General features: G+C 39.7%; 1 protein-coding gene across 3 annotated transcripts in view; it reads right to left on the bottom strand.

Moving 5' to 3' along the window:
- Positions 1-18,217, bottom strand: part of FNIP1 (folliculin interacting protein 1) — a 104,690-nt gene that overhangs the window by 85,538 nt on the left and 935 nt on the right. The gene's annotated exons all lie outside the window — the stretch shown is intronic.

Below are 18,217 nucleotides of genomic sequence, written 5' to 3'. Positions count from 1 at the left end.
TAGCAATGCAAAAGGAGAAAATATCCCCAAAAGGTAAAGGGCACACACATGTCAGTGGATTGCAAAAGTCACTTTAGTTCTTGTTTCATTCTGTCTGTCTCTCACCCACAAGCTTCCTTTTAATTTTATTCTGGAGTTGCTTTATTGATTAATTTGATTAGGTTATACCATCAGAATTTGATCACCTAGGCTGCTGTCCTGTCCATTTTCTAATCTCATTAATACAGCAGGTCTCATTCCTCATACGCAGGATGATGCTACATGCTATATTTTTCATTTCTCATTTCTCCCCAAAGAACTGCTCATGCAAGGCTCAAAAATTTACATACTCTTTCACCCAAAAAATAAATAAATAAATTGATAAATACAGAAGAAACATACTTGATTTCTTTTTTTTCATACATCAAAGGCCCCTAAATTCACAGGAACTCTAGTAGCCTTTGAGGATTCACTAAGAATTCTGGATACCAACAATTACATATTTTGTAGGAAAAAAGTAGAAACAGAGAACGAGGAACGTCTGCAGTGGAGTAAAAAAAAAGTCAAGATGGCACCTGGAACTGCACAAAGTTCCACCTATTTTGAATATATTAAAAAGCAAGGCTTTAATCATATATCCACCATCTTGACTTTTTACACTTCCCCTCTGTGGACATCCCAGGAAGGCAAAACAGCCTTTTTGATTAGCTTTCCTCTTCTGGAAATGATCAGGTTATAAAAATGCTTCTTAATTTGGGGAATAAACACCCAGGGGGATTAATTTAAGCATTCTAATTTGGTCACATATATTTTTATATTAAATGTCATGGATACAACATTCATAACTTTAGCACTGAATTATAGGCAAGCAACTGTTTCTCTCAGAAATATTTCTTCCATGGTCAAACTAGATGTTACCCAAAACACACGACCTTAAAAACACCCTTGTGGAAAAAGAATTAAAGATGACACATCATCTCAGACATTCCCTTGCCTTTTCCTATTACACATAAATCCTTGATCAAGAGGAGCTTATTTCTTTGGCTACAATAATATAGTGCCTCATCACACTCTACTGCTCAGTCGTCCTCCAAGAAGAGATCTAGACTCTAAATTAGAAATTTTGAGAGACCTGAAACTATTTCCGAGAAGATGAAAATAGAAAAGATGCAGCAAAAGTTTTTAGTTTAACACCGTCATTATGTAACTTTAACAACAAGATCATAATAAATCAAGAACAAGAAACATAACACAGAAGGAAATCTTGCCAAGAATCCTGCAATGTTCTGACAAACTTGAAGGAGACAACCATTTATATCTCCTATAATTGTAATTATCCACTAGATTTCTGCTTTAGAAGGATGGCACCTGTTTAGCCGCTGTCTTCCCATTTTGGATTCCAACTTAAAACTTAGATTCCTAACAAAGGCTGTTTCATAATCCACCTGAAGGTGATGGGTGACCTCTCTTTATATTCCTATGCCAAATATAATTCATGGGAATGCCTTTCTCAAAAAACCTAAAGATTAAACATAATAGACTAGTTACAAAGAGGATCTGAAATCTATTTCAATTGTAGGATGATGTGCTCCTGTTCTGGGGGCCACTCCATGCCACTCAAAATCCACCACTTCATTTCACCCTCCTTTGTTTTTTGTTGACATTCACCAATAATCTCTGAGTATGTTTAATCCTCCCTTTCTTGGTTTACGTTTTTCACTTCTCCTTAGTTTTGTTCTAAACTTTTCTTCTGCAACCCATGATGATCTCTGAGGGTGCCCAAGCTTCCTGTTCACATGGGAATGGTGCCGTTTAGGCTACAGTGTGATCCACACTTAGAAAATCATTGTTAGCAACAGTTTTAGCTTGTTCCAAACAATTTCATCTCATGCCAACACAGTTGGCTGCACACCAGAAGTTTGATATGGCCATGACTTCACAGACAGAGGTCTTTTCTTCTTCCCCTCTTTCCTGAGCAGCAAAATAAATCAGTTCTCCTGCTGCTGGAAGCGGCTGTCAGCAAAATGTGAAGGTGCTCACAGAAAAAAAGTCTCAGTGTACTCTAAGGGAACAGGACATTCAGATCTCCTGTCAGCTTAGAAACCTAAGCAGGGTTTTTCTGACCATTTTAGGGCAAACAGGAAACCCTACAGAAAGTGCTGGCAAAATTACTTGCCAAAAGCCAAAAGCACCACAAAGTATTGTTCAAAAATCTGCGTGAATGAAGAACAGAGGCAAGAATTGTTTAAATACTCTGACCAATTTGGGGTTGTTTGCCTTGTTTTTTTTTTAAAAAAACAACCTCTCAACATAATTACTCCAGTTCCTTTCATTGTCTCTAATGTAATGATCGCTGCTTGATTTCATAACAAATATGCTAATGCTAATAAACTATTAATTGTGTGTGATAAGAACCAGGAGGCAGGGGGACCCTGCCAATCAAAGCAAAAGCACAGAATGGCCAAGAGAACCTACAGGTCAATTAATGCATCAATGTGCTGATTTGTTTCTTCCTGTGTTAACTCTGCCCAACACCAGCTGTTCATTTTGTAAAAGTAGTCAATTTCTTTCCATGGCTGCACTGCCCTCTCCATAGTTCAGCTAAAATAAGGTGCAAGATGAGGTCTTCCACCTAAAGCTCCAAATGAGAGGATGAGCTCATTATAAGTGTAAAAAGGCTGGGTCACATTATGTCCAAGGAAAGGACATTTCCCTGCTCATTCACCATGGGAAAACAACTGGCATTGTACAAACCAGGCCTCTGCCTCGCTGGCACAGGACCAGAGAGAAAGGAAATTTAAGATCATACCTGCCACACCTGCAACTATCTATGCTTGGTGTGTGCCTGTGATGCATACATCTCCATTGCCTTTTAATCTTTTGAATGCAGTTCTGGCTTGGATCCAAAGATGCACAGTGAAGACACACACATATAGCTAGACCACTGCTTCCTATTTTAGATGCAGCAGTTTTTCAACTAGACACAAGACTTTACTCAAGTCTTGCCACTGCTTCTGTTGTTGTTGCTACATGGCCTGGTTCTTCAGTGATCAGAAATACAGTTGCAGAAACAGATGATGAAAGGTACAGCTGCATATGGTTCTCCACCTGTGAACGTATCCCTCTGAACTCCAGCCAACGTATCTGTTGGCTTGTACTTGTTAAGCAGTACTTACATAAGGCTCTCTATCTGTGTCTATGACGCTAAGCATTGTGCACATACTTCACAATTATGTAGCTGTGCAATGATAAGTGGGTGCTAAACTGCATACAGAGTTCCATCCAAGCCAACAAAACTTAAATCATCCCATCTTAGGGATTTATTTATCAAAGAAAAGCAGCTTGAAAATGTTATAAATATGAGGATTGAATGAAAAGTAATGCATTTAATGTTAGCAGTAGTGATGCACTAGAAGCTCTGATGCGTTCTTTAGCATCTGTTCTTTCACTTCAGTTGGTGGGAAGTTGCTATGCAAAAAGGTTATACAACTATTATTCAAGAAACAGAATCCTGTAGTAAGTACTAGTCAGTGTGCTTGAATCAATATGTCACGACTGAATTTTTGAATGCTGAAGGAATGCCTCCATTTGAAATTCCCTACCAATTGCATGTTGTTCATGACAATGACTGTATTGACATGAGTATTGTGCATCACTGGGCCAAAAAATAAAAAAAATGGTGAACCATGAAGAGCTAACTTGTGTGATCAACATGAGAAAGGTTGATGAAGTGACTGAGGACAATCAGCAGATCATCCAAAGAGTAATCGCTCTCAGGCTTGGCATGTCAATTTCCAAAAGTTATTACAAAAGTATGCGAACCCAGTGTCCTTCTGAAGGCGCCGACCATGGTTTGAGCAAAAAGATGGCTATTCCCTCGTCTCCCAGAGCTTTAAACCCACTGAAGACCACTGTCTTGTGGTCTCCTTGTGAGGAGTAACTGTCAGGACCACTTGTGGTTGATCTCAAGTCCTTTCCTTGTCTGGAGAGGAATTACACAGAGCTGGTCTACTTGCCAGCTCTTCATTCTGCCATGGTCATTGCCTCCACTTTTAGCAGAGCCATCTTTAGTTCTCCATTTCTTCCCCAGAAGTCCGGTAGATTGAACATGGGGGTCACATCATTGATATTCTTCAGTATAGGAAGGTACAAGGGGGGACCCAAAAAACCCTGGAATTTATTTATAAAAAATTGTCTATTTATTTTTACATGTCCAAACTTCAGTCACCTTCAAAGTACTCTCTATTTGATGCAATACGCCTATCAAGATGTTTTTCCACTGCTCAAAACAGGTTTTGAACTCATTGATGCCTTTTAGTGCTTCTGCCATTTTTTGTTTCACCTCCTCCACATTGGCAAAACGTTTCCCTTTGAGGATTTTTTTCATCCAGGGAAACAAGAAAAAGTCGCACGGGGTGAGATCGGGTGAATAGGGAGGGTGGGGCACAAGGGTCATGCTGTTTTTGGTCAAAAACTGCTGAACACTCAGCATGGTATGTGCAGGTGCGTTGTCATGGTGGAAGAACTGGTCACCTGTTTGCCACAACTCGGGACATTTCTTCCGCAAATCATGACGCAACCTTCTCAAAACTTTCAGATAAAAACTTTGGTTGACCATTTCACCCGGAGGAACAAATTCCAAGTGCACAATCCCTCTCACAGCAAAGAAACAGATGATCATTGTTTTCACGTTCGACTTCACTTGTGCTTTTTTGGGTCGTGGGGATGTGGCAGTTTTCCATTGGCTGGATTGCTGTTTCGTTTCGGGGTCATAGGCGTAGCACCAAGATTCATCTCCGGTTATGACTTTTGAAAAAAAATCAGGGTCAGCCTCCAGCTGCTCCTTCAAAGCATGGCACGCAGTCAAGCGATTGTCTCTTTGTTCAGGCACGAGCAAGCGAGGCACGAATCACCCATCACAAAATAGGCAAACGCATTGAAAGAGTCTCTAAAAAAAAACTTTACTGAAGCCGAACGCAGCTTCTCACAACAACCCAGCTGGTACACTGATGCAGATGGGTTCCTAGAACACTCACCTAGCGGGGGAAGCCTGTACTACAAGGGGCCCACCCTCCAGAAGATAATTCCAGGTTTTTTGGGTCCCTCCTCATATGTACAAGATAGAGTCCTCATATGCCAATGACAGAGATGAAAGCTTCAAGAATTGAAATTTGTGAGCAACTGTTGTACACCATGAGAATAAATTTGAGGAATTTCTTCACAGCTTCATGATAGCTGAAAAAATATGGGCTCACCATTATGACCCAGAAACAAAGCATTTGTCCATGGAATATCATCACAAAGCTTTACCTGTGGGGGAAAAAATGCAAAACCCAGTCTCCAGCAGAAAAACTCATGGTTACAGTTTTTTGGACAACTGTAACTCATGATTATGGCTTTTGGGGACACTGATGTTGTTACATGGATTTCTTTGAACCTACATCGCTATCAACTCAGAACATTACATCGCCACGCTCAAAACTTTGAAGCCATGATTAAGCAGAATTCAGAAACATAAGGAAGAAAATTTTCTGACTCATACCTTATGAGCCACCCAAAAGCATTTACAAAGTTGGTCCTCACCATCTTTTCCCATCCCCCACTCTAGACTTTGCACCTGAAACTTCCACCTTTTGCCATCTATGTGACTTAAATGAAGGAAAGGACTGCTGAGACCTGGTTGAACAGACAATGTGCGGAGTTCTTTTGTGACAGCTTTAACAAACTTGTCCATCATTGGCTGAAGTCTGTAGTGAATGATAGTGATTATGCGGAGAAGTAAATATAGGTAACAAAAGGCCTCATTTCATAAATTATTTTCCTGTTTCACTTATTAAAACAACTGATGTCAACAGTTGTTTCTAGAAACTCTGCAGTCTCAATTATCTGCAGCATCATCCCTTTTAAATCAATGCTGGGATCTCAAATGTGTTATGCTATGTTTGATCTTTACATGGGGCAGAAAAGGACCACTTCAACCAATATCATTTTAGTTATTACTGTCTCTGGATTTGCCACTTTCCCTTCCCCTACGCAGTCTTTGCACAATGAAAAGGCAGGGCCGTTCACCCAGAGCAGCCAGGAACTCCCTTGTTCTCCAAGTTGTAGCACAACAGTGTAAAACAAAATAGCTAATCTCCTATTTATGGGCACTGCTGACGTAACAGCGAAGCAGAAAAGAACCTACTCATCAAAACTACTACTTGCAGGCAACCCCCATTTCAGCTGTGTGGTTTGCTACATCATAAGGTTATCCGTCCTCCCACCCTGCACTTTCTCAAATTGCTTTTTCTCCCAACAACATACATTAAAAGTTTCCTTCATATCAGGATTAATCCTACTGACTTCACAAACCACTGCCATCAACACAGAAGTGGTTTGCCACTGCCTTCTTCTTGATTTTCTTTTATTTCTCAGTCTGGCCTACAGCTCTAGCATCTCCTGGTGATCTATCATCCAATGCAAATCAGGTCGAATCCTGGTTAGCTTTTGAAATCAACCAGGGTGAGCCAAGTACTGCCACCTAGGTGGACAATGTACATTAAGCCGACAGTATTTTAAGGCAGTCCTAACAAATCTCATCCCATTCCACTATTTCTAACTCACTATGCCCTTCACTCCCTAGAGTTTTCATTGTATGAAAACATAGGTACTCTTCAAAGATAACACTGGCACTGGCTGACAATCAATGGGATAATTAAGATGTGCCCAATAATACAGGCCACTTTAAAGTGTACAGCTCATGCTCAACAACATTAGAGAGCTGGATCATAATGGTTTAAAAATAAAGACTTCTAAAGGTGCCTATTGGGTCACTATCTCAAAATAAAAGCTGAATTAAGTACACTCCATGCAGGAACACCAGAAGAGATGGTGGGAGCGGGAAGGATGGCCACATGGCATCAGCTGACATAATCCAGCAATGTTAAGCTACTGTCAAACTTGGCCATATTATTAGACCCACCTCAGTTATTCCTTAATCTTCTCAGACAGGTGGTGGCTTAGCGGGATTTGGTTCCCTTCCCCTGCCTGTTACAAAGCAAATGGATGCAACTGCAGTTGAGCAAAGCAAAAGATGTGAGGGCAGGAGGCAGTCAAGCTGAAGGTTAACAGTTAAATGTTTCATCATGATTCAGGAAGATATTACTAAAGGACTACAGTGGGTACAGAAACCCACATTCTTTAGGGTGCTTCCTGGAACTCAGTGGTTTCATACAGAACATGGAAGATCTATGGGACTACAGAGGGATTCCTACACATACTTTCCATGATGCTGAACTGGTTACAGTTACAAACTATAGCAACAACAAATTAGGATCCATCTGAACTTTGAAATCCTGGACTGTTTGCAAACCATAATTTAAATAAACTATAGTTCATGTATGGACGTCACAGGAAAGTATTTAGCATAAAGTAATGAATACAGAAGAGAGAGGGGAAATAATATGACCTAATAAAAGTTTCTTACAGTAAGAAATCTTGGTTTCCCCTTGTCTAAACTGGCCTTTGTTTCATGATTTCCTTAGTTCTTAAATTAGTCATTAGTTATTTTTGTAATGGATTAATTGTTCTTAAATTTGCATCAAAATGCTCAGAATTACAGAAACACAGATTGAATCATAAATAGATTCTGTGATCTGGCATTGATGTCATTGCACTACTCATTCCAAGGTGGGGGGGGGGAACCCTTCTCACCTGCACAGGCAATGCAGTGCCCTAGCTAGGCCACTAAAGGCCTTTCTACAGAAATGTTCCAGATTGAAAGCTGCAGTTTCTCAGCAGCCCTGACTATTCCTAGCAAATTGGATCGACTCCGTATGTCTCAATGGTGCAGTTTCACTATTAGCAGAGTTATATCCCTGCTGGAGAGCATGTAGCCTTAAGTAAAAACTCCTGCCCTACCTACCTGAGTTTGAGAACTAGAGGAAACAAACTGGCCCTGCAAGCAGCTGACTGTGTGTCATTACTTCTCTTTACAAGACACACTGCAGCAGAAATAGTTTCATGAAAGTCAACTACAAACTGATAAGGAAGCCACAGAATAGCGAGAACATTGCCAGCCTACTGGAGTGTGATGCATTTTTTTTCCAATTGGCCACTTGCCCATCCTCGGTTGCAATACCCTCTTACATATTTTCGAAGCATCTGCTTCCATCTTTTGGAACCTGAATCCAAGCCAAGTAAAAGCAAGCCAATGATGATGCAGAATCATCAGTATTTCATAAGAAAACATCAGAAGAAAGATTGCTGGAGATATGACAAGTGTTTTGATTTGGCAAATGTCCATCTTAAGTAAGATTATTCTTCAAAGTAATAGCAAGACAATATATATTATTATCACTATATTAAGAACTGATCACTTAAAAGAACTTTTGTTTTTAGAAATAAGTGATCTGTCTTCTCAAGGGGGGAGCCCCTTCTGAATGGAATCTTCAGGTCTGGGTGAAGAATGAATACTTCTGCTTCATTCATGTGCCCATGGAAATTCAGAAAATGATGTAACCAAATCTCACAGAAGTTCACGTGTATTTATGTCACTCTTGTAGCACAGCAACAACTTCTTCAGCCACCAGAGTGACACAAGAAGCCCAGAACATGCAGTACAGCTTCTACTAAAGTCAGTTATACTCAGCTTTCTGAGGGTTATTGCCTAAAACTAAATTCTAAATCATGGCTTAACCAAAGTTTATTGAATGAACCACAATGGGCTCAGTTTTTACAATACACTAAGTTATAAACCATGTTTTACAAACTACAGTGGCTGGTTTCCCACAATTAGCACAATGTACGCGTTCTTCACACAGATGGTTCAAAGATTCTTATGTTATTCTAGTGATAGAAAAGTGAGTCATCCAACTGGAATTTTATACTGGACATAAAGTCAACTGATTTCAGTGAGGCATAAAGATTCCCAACCCATCATGGTAATAAGTCTTTGGCTGGATTGATTACTGTTAAACATTATCATAGCTATATTTACTATCCAAAACACAAATAGGACACAATCAGGTCCAGAAATATTGGGACATCGACACAATTCTAACATCTTTGGCTCTACACCACCACAATGGATTTGGAATGAAACAAACACAATGTGCCTTAACTGCAGACTGTCAGCTTTAATTTGAGGGTATGTACATCCAACTCAGGTGAACGGTGTAGGAATTACAAGAGTTTGCATATGTGCCTCCCACTTGTTAAGGGACCAAAAGTAATGGGACAGAATAATAATCATAAATCAAACTTTCCCTTTTTAATACTTGGTTGCAAATCCATTGCAGTCAATCACAGCCTGAAGCCTGGAACGCATAGACATCACCAGACGCTGGGTTTCATCCCTGGTGATGCTCTGCCAGGCCTCTACTGCAACTGTCTTCAGTTCCTGCTTGTTCTTGGGGCATTTTCCCTTCAGTTTTGTCTTCAGCAAGTGAAATGCATGCTCAATGGGATTCAGGTCAGGTGACTGACTTGGCCATTGCATAACATTCCACTTCTGTCCCTTCAAAAACTCTTTGGTTGCTTTTGCAGTATGCTTTGGGTCATTGTCCATCTGTACTGTGAAGCGCCGTCCACTGAGTTCTGCAGCATTTGGCTGAATGTGAGCAGATAATATTGCCCGAAACACTGCAGAATTCATCCTGCTGCTTTTGTCAGCAGTCACATCATCAATAAATACAAGAGAACCAGTTCCATTGGCAGCCATACATGCCCACGCCATGACACTACCACCACCATGCTTCACTGATGAGGTGGTATGCTTAGGATCATGAGCAGTTCCTTTCCTTCTCCATACTCTTCTCTTCCCATCACTCTGGTACAAGTTGATCTTGGTCTCATCTGTCCATAGGATGTTGTTCCAGAACTGTGAAGGCTTTTTTAGATGTTGTTTGGCAAACTCTAATCTGGCCTTCCTGTTTTTGAGGCTCACCAATGGTTTACATCTTGTGGTGAACCCTCTGTATTCACTCTGGTGAAGTCTTCTTTTGATTGTTGACTTTGACACACATACACCTACCTCCTGGAGAGTGTTCCTGATCTGGCCAACTGTTGTGAAGGGTGTTTTCTTCACCAGGGAAAGGATTCTTTGGTCATCCACCACAGTTGTTTTCTGTTGTCTCCCGGGTCTTTTGGTGTTGCTGAGCTCACCGGTGCGTTCCTTCTTTTTGAGAATGTTCCAAACAGTTGTTTTGGCCATGCCTAATGTTCTTGCTCTCTCTCTGATGGGTTTGTTTTGTTTCTTCAGCCTAATGATGGCTTGCTTCACTGATAGTGACAGCTCTTTGGATTTCATCTTGAGAGTTGACAGCAACAGATTCCAAATGCAAATAGCACACTTGAAATGAACTCGGGGCCTTTTATCTGCACATTGTAATTGGGGTACTGAGGGAATATCACACACCTGGCCATGGAACAGCTGAGAAGCCAATTGTCCCATTACTTTTGGTCCCTTAACAAGTGGGAGGCACATATGCAAACTCTTGTAATTCCTACACCGTTCACCTGAGTTGGATGTACATACCCTCAAATTAAAGCTGACAGTCTGCAGTTAAGGCACATTGTGTTTGTTTCATTCCAAATCCATTGTGGTGGTGTATAGAGCCAAAGATGTTAGAATTGTGTCAATGTCCCAATATTTCTGGACCTGACTGTATATCATCATAGATATATTTACTATCCAAAACACTAAATAAAAATGTAATTTCAGTAAATTCATGTACAATGTGATTGAGAAAACTAATGTGATTGAGAAAATTGCATGTTTGTTAATCTGAAGCACACTATGTGTTTCTACTTAAAAGATTCAATCCCATGTAACCCTGCCTAGGGACCAGTATAATTTGTCCTGAAAAAAATAGCAGGGTTTTAGCTGTGTTGCACAACCCAAAGAAAGATTAATGTGTTTTAGATCAGTTAATCCATATCAAATGATATTAGGAACATACCCTAAATGACAAGAGGCTGCTTCCTCTTACTGAACTTTGCACATCTTATCTTACACTAACTGATTAAAAAAAAAAAGATTATAAAAATTTTATTAGGATCAATTAAAGGATATGGCTCTTTTATAACTGGAGTGAATCAAATGTAATTCAAATTCAGAGAGATGTTCACCCATGAAAGCAAGCGCAAGTTCCTTCTTTGAGTTACTCACAAGCATGTGATCTTGCACCTACAGTTAAATGTAGCAATAAGAGATCCTGTGTAATTATGAAATCATCCAGCTGGTTATTTTCTCCTTCAACAAACAAATCCAGAAGCAGCATTTAAAAAAAGAAAAACCTCAATTCAAGAGTAAGGAAAATGAAACCGAGGTTTTAAAAAGAAACAGAAGCAGGTACATAATTTGAAAAAGTCATACTACCGTGACTCTTTCTGTAAAAAGGGAAGAAATTCTTTAAGTTCAGACTTGTTTTAAGAAACTTTGCAGTGAACCGGAAGGAGAAAAAACTACAGAGCTTTGCAGCAGAAAGAGAATGCTTTCAATCCAGCCAAACCAGGACAGCGCAACCAACATGGGACAGTGACCAAACAATCCCAGGCTCACTGGGATGAACCTAAAGGTCAGTCAAGGAAGCCAACCACAAGAAAAATTCATGCAAGTCCCTCTGGGGGAAGATGGATAACTGAAACCTCAGGGTGTCAATGCAGTTCTCAGTTCCTCTGCAAAAGGTTGGAAACATTTCTGCTTCCCACACTTGTACCACTTCCTCAGCACCTTGGGAATTCAAGGAATTGATCCCAACCTAACTTTTATTGAGGGTCATTTATTTTATTTATTTATTTTATTTATTCGGCTTGTATGCCACCCATCTCCCCCACGGGTGACTCTGGGCGGCTCACAATAAAAAAGAAAAAACACAATTCTCTCCAAGATGACTAAAAACTATAAATAATTAAAAAACATATTAAAAATGCCCTAAAAAACCTCCTCTAATTTTGGCCCTATAAAAACCTGTAAGATGCTGGGGGGGGGGGGGGCAACCCATCATCCCACCAGCCATCTCCACAGGTGCGGGCCTCCCTCTGGCCCCCAGGCCTTCTGGCAAAGCCAGATTTTGCTCCTGCTCAGAGCTGGATGACTGCAGGACATGCATTACAGCATTCCCTGCAACAGAGACCCTGGTGCAGCTCAAAAAGAATGTATCCTTTCTCATCCTTTTTATCTATGAGAAGAGAAGGGGGAGAGAAAAAGATGTAATGGAAAGAAGGCAGTCACAGGATGGACACACAGCATCTTCAGACAGGGAGATTCCTCATAGGATAGACACCATAGATATACAGAAAAACCCTAATGACTTCCTCGAAGTCATATCCTTTAGATGTCCTTAACTAAAATCCCCATCAGCCTCAGCTCTTATAACAATCAGACAGTTGTTAGAAGTTGATACTCCTAGCTGGCAGAGAAGCCATAAGCAGGGGTGCAGTCCCATCCTAGGAATAAATCCCAGGCAAGTTCCATTTAGTGCAACTGGCTTACTCCTAGTAAATGTGTAGATTTCTGCAGCTTAATTCATTGGGCTGCCTTTGCTGATTCATTAATTAGTAGTCTTTAAAGCAAACCCCAAAACAGGAATCCCAAGTTATCTTCTTCATTAATTGCTTTTCTAAGTGGGCCAGTGAGTTCCCAGTACAATTGACTGGGAAAATGCATTCATCTATCTTTGAACAGTATAAGCCAAGATGAAAGTCCAAATATAAATATAAATACACACACACACACACACAGGCAAGGAAAGAAGGCAAGGGACTTCAGTGAAGTTTGTTTCTGCGTATCTGTTAATCAGTATTCAGGCATGTAAGAGAGGCCTGAGTATCTGGAAGAAGGAATCTGTAGAAAGACAAATTATGTTTGGTGTTAGCTTCCTACTTTTATCTTAAATGGGCTATTTTCCTGCTAAGTTTTAGCTAAGAACTTCCACTGTTCTTAGCCTTAAAACAACTTTTATGAAACCCACCTGGTGAGTCTGCCAAGGGACCATCTAAGCAGGTTGGCAGAGAAATGCAAAGAGATGTAACAGCTGGAGTTAAACAAATGCCTCCTAAGAAAGAAATTGACTGAAGAATGGTTAATCAACAAGTCAAGTTTTATAAAAATATGACAGACAACGACAACTCTTATTTTTCTCTCTTCCTGCCTCCCCAGACCTCTGTCGTCACTAGAGGGCTGGGGAAGACACAAGGAACTGCTTTACGGTATATTTCTGCTGAAAATGGAGTTACCTGAATGCCAGACAGCTGGCCAGGTTCTTAGAAAGGCCAGTGCAGATGTTTAGGAAGCACAGGAAGCAGGCAGATGCACACGGAGAAGCCCTGAGGTAAAAAGCTCCTCCACACAGATTTGCAAGCCTCATAGGTTGTGCAAATAAAATGGAGGACAGAACTGGTGCACCGGTAACCTCAAGCTGAACACTATTTGACAAGAAACAGCCAACTGAAAGTAACCTAGATTTATATTGTTTTTCTGTCCATTTCATACTTTATCAATTAAATAACAACTTCAAATCCAACACCAGTCCAATGCCACATTGGCATTACAAAGCACGCCCACAGCTATCACACAGAAGCAGCATTTGCTCTTTTCCCCCCAAAAGGAACAATATATCTAATAAAAACTAGAGAAAGCAATTTCTTGGTGATATTATAACCAGAGTGAGAGACAAATGGGTGGAAATACAGATGGCAGGAAAATAACATTTTGCATTTTTGAATGCTGTTTTAAAAAATACAACATTTTTGAAGTAGTTTCAACATTTCAGACAAGGCTGTAAAATACAAGCTGGTTCATACATAACACACGCCAGAGTAAACTTCACGTCATGATTTCTAACTCTGCAGATACAGTATGTTCTGTCTGTAGTAGTAGTAGTAATAATAATATAGTAACAGTAGCAAACAACACTAAACTGTTATATGGATTGGTGCAACAATGACATTCAGGGAGAAGTTGCTACTAACAGAAAAGTTGTACATCTAAACCAGTGTTTCTCAACCTTGGCAACTTGAAGATGTGTGGACTTCAACTCCGAGAATTCCCCAGCGAGCATGGCTGGCTGGGGAATTCTGGGAGTTGAAGTCCACACATCTTCAAGCTGCCAAGGTTGAGAAACACTGATCTAAACTAATGGCCTCACTATAAAGGCAATACAAACACCCAAGGGCAATACTGTATAGACTTAGGCATAATCACTCCTCGCATAAGCTTGCTAGAAGAAGTGAAACATGTAATGGTAAGAAAAACAACATTTTCAAACATACACAATTTATTAAACTCAAAACAGGTTTGTGGGAAAATTGAGTTTGGAAACAGATTCAGAATTGTGAAGAGTAACAGAACATGGTTTCACCTTTTAGCTAAAACAAGCGAAAGCCCTCCAACATGGATGATTGAAGATAAAATACCAAATGTTTTCTCTAGTTTTTATTAGATATATTGTTCCTTTTGGGGGGAAAAGAGCAAATGCTGCTTCTGGGTGATAGCTGTGGGCATGCTTTGTATGACTGAATGGTTTGGTATTTTATCTCCAATCATTTGAATGATTGAAGATAAAATACCAAAATGTAATGCTTGATCCACCTTATGCTTGACACTATAACTATTTTCTTAAGAAAGCAGTATTTCAAGATAAGAAAGAACCGAAACATATGGACAACTATTACAACTGATACCTTGTTCATTCTTTCTTTGAAAGAGAAAATAGCAGCAAGGACTCTTGATCTGTGAATCAGTTAATCTCTCGGTCCTTAAACAGAGTAAGAGATTATATAACAAAATTTAGTACGTACGAGGCATCAACAGTATATTAAATATTGCAACAAATACATACACATAAACCCAAAGAATGTTAGCACTGCCTGGTTGGATTAGGCCAAGATAATTTATTGCTGCTTACACTAATCTACTGTCCTCCAGATGACAGCATTACCAACTGGGAATTCTGAGAGCTATAATGCCAATACATCTGGAGGGCACTAAGTTGGGAAAGGCTGGACAAGTCCCAACATGCTGTTTTCAGCAACAAGGAACTAGATGTCTCTGGCAAAGCGCATATAATATATGGTGCTCTGACCCCAGTGTCTGAGAATTATGTAAGATGTCTATAGCTACCATGTTCAATAATTGCTGATTTGTTTATCCCCTATGATGTACTTGACTAGCAAAATATGCTATCTGAATTTAGGTGTGTCTGTGCTTATGTGTAGATCAAGAAACAGGGTGACCCCCAACATTAATTAATTCATTAATAGGATTCCATGATTACCCAAGTATATTTTTCACACAGTAGGCTTTCTACTTCCTCCCCTTCCATTTGGAGACCCCCATGCCTGACCAAAAACTGTTTCAAAGGATCCCTAACAATGAAAAAAATATTTGGGAAACATATAGCAAGCTGTCAGGGAGATGAGACTGTTCTCCATTCCATCCATGGAACAGGTTCAGTGGATATGACATATATAGACCTGCACATAAAACACACACACGCACACACTACATATACAGACATGTACCCATATTTGTATGACATATACATTGTTGTTGTTGTTCAGTCGTTAAGTCGTGTCCAACTCTTCGTGACCCCATGAACCATATCGCGCCAGGCCTTCCTGTCCTTCACTGCCTCCCTGAGTTCGCTCAGTTTCATGCTCATTGCTTCAGTGATGCTATCTAACCATCTCATCCTCTGCCGTCCTCTTCTCCTTTTGCCTTCAGTGACATATACAGAGCCCTGTTTAAAGATTCTGATAATAAAAAGAACAACTTGCATTGCCAATATATATAGTGCAGATAGTTGCACCACTCATCAGAACCCTATTAGCAGCCATCAAGATTCTGAAAAGCTTGTATACATTCCAAATTTCTGAATGCTGCATTTGTATCAAAATTTTGCCACCTGAAATTGTGCTATCCCACTACTGGAAAGAACAGAGGGTAACAATCAACGAGCAAAATTTGCAAGTAGACAGCATACATAACCAAGCCATTAAAGGTATCATGGGCTGACAAGCTAGGGAAATGAACATACAGGACATATTAACAACTATGCTGATTCTTATTTGAAACAGAAATACTGCAGTACAAGCACACGCTAAAGGTTCTTCAAGGTCCTCCTCAAAAGCAGTGTTCACTGATACCTGCGTAATGGTTTACTTAGATTTGCCATGAGAAATTCCCAAATTTCAAACTGATTAGAAAAGCTACATAAAAAATAGACTCCAAGATACACTGTAAAAATAAATGTTCTGCTTAACTAGATGTTTAACTTTTATTGTGCACACTAAAAAGGAAACCTTTGAAAATGCTATAGTCACCTTCTTACTAGAATACAGGCATAGGTACAAGTGTTACAATATCCTTCTGTGGATCGACTTTCAAATACTGAGCTGCACAAATATTGAGCTAATTAGTGTTTTATCAGAGATGTGGTAACACAAGATAAACTACTTATATTCTCTCTATATACAAACAGTTCACTCACAAGCCTAGGTTTTGCCCATAAAACTTAGATGAATTTTATTTGTATCTACTCAGGGAAAAAAAGCCCAAAAAAGTTCAAGATACTTATTCTAGATAAGGGAGTGCAAAGTTTGCAGATGATCTTTAGGCTTATTTGGGAGACTTTGACCACCAGCTAGAACAGCCAACTGATGGGCATCAAACTCAGACTGGAAATGTGAGAAGCAAAGAGGTCACAGCTCATCTGTACATTTTATTTATCATTTGCACCCATCAATATAGTGAATGCTAAACTGTATGATGTTAAAGTCTTCCTAACAAGGTGGCCAGTTAAATAATTAAAAGTCAAGATAAAAGTAAATGCAGTGTCTTAAATATAAGAAGGAACCCCATGATGCTTAAATAGTCTGATGCTGGCTATTTTTATATCAGTTGTTTATGACATAAAATCATTCAAAGGTGCAGTGACAGTTTTACTGAGCTAATATAGTAGGTTTATCTGTTAAGAGTATTTTCAAATAAACTCAGCATCCAGTGCCAACAAAATAACAATATGGCTATAATCAAAATGAAACAAAGCTGATAAATGGTTCCATATAGCCTTGGGACTATATATTTTAATTTCTGACATATAATTAAACTGAAAGATGGAGCACCAGAAAAGGAAAGGCAAGTAGCCAGTTTTAAGTAGGAATTCATGAGAATAGCTAAATATATGTCAAAATCAATAGCAACACCTAGCAGCTTCTACAAGACAGAAAAGAATGTGTTATGTAATTTATGCAAGTAAATGAAAAGACACAGTGAATTTCACCTGCATCAACATTTTAATACTAAATTCTAACTTTGCAACTAATTCTTCTTCTAGCTAAAAACAGTCCAGGTGTACATATTTTTCAGCTGCGATCCTATAATATTTTTAAAGTTTTGGCACAGCACAAACCAATGTTTTTTGCTCAGAAAGGTATCCCTCTGAATTCAAAATGTTTTACTCCCAAGTCAATGTGAACAGGGATGCAGCAGGTTTTATACGTCAATCCTGTTGAATTCAGTTGCACTCAGGTCCAAGAAATGTCCCCAGCACAGAGCTGCCACATCCCTGCCCACGTTAAGAGGCAGGCTAGACAATACAACAAGCTTCAGAATTACTGACTGATTTCATCTGAACAATGAAGCACACTTCAACTCTAAATTCAACCCTTATCATTGCCATCTCTTGGCAAATGGTCATATGACTAAACTGAATCATCAATATATAATAAGCTGTAAGGTTCTTTTAATGTACAAGGCCACTTTTTCTTCAATGAGATAGCCCAAAGCAGAATTATTAAGTAATAAATTTAAATAGCAACAACAACAACACTTCTTGTTGTAAAGCAACTTTCCCCAACTTGATGCCTCCAGAAACCAGCTACCAAACCCATCTATGAGGCCTGGGAATAATAGAATACCGTAGACCAATTCAACTGGAGGGCAAAGTTTGGTGAAGGCTGACATACAGCACAGGTGAGAAGGAGAGGCAGGAAAAAATGTGGGCAGGTATCCTTTGCTAGCCCGCTCCTGCAGTTGACAGGATTGTGTTGTGACCAGATCCTGAGAGATTCCTCCCGCAACCCTACCCTCAGCTGGCAACCCCGTCATCCTCGGCTTTTGTCCTTCCTTAACATTTAAGGTGGCTCTCGCCAAACGGTAAACCTCCCCTTCTCCTTGCAAGGCAGCCAAGAGCCTTTAAAAAATAACAACAACCTGTTCAATCGATACGCGGCACCAAGGCAAGAAGGAAGA

This window comes from Python bivittatus, unplaced genomic scaffold, assembly GCF_059951505.1.
Source record: "Python bivittatus isolate LINGU-HERP-01145 unplaced genomic scaffold, Pbiv_v1 ctg000080_np1212, whole genome shotgun sequence".
Classification (NCBI taxonomy): Eukaryota; Metazoa; Chordata; class Lepidosauria; order Squamata; family Pythonidae; genus Python; species Python bivittatus.
Note: the sequence above shows the minus strand (reverse complement) of the source record. Positions and strands in the feature narration are given on the sequence as shown.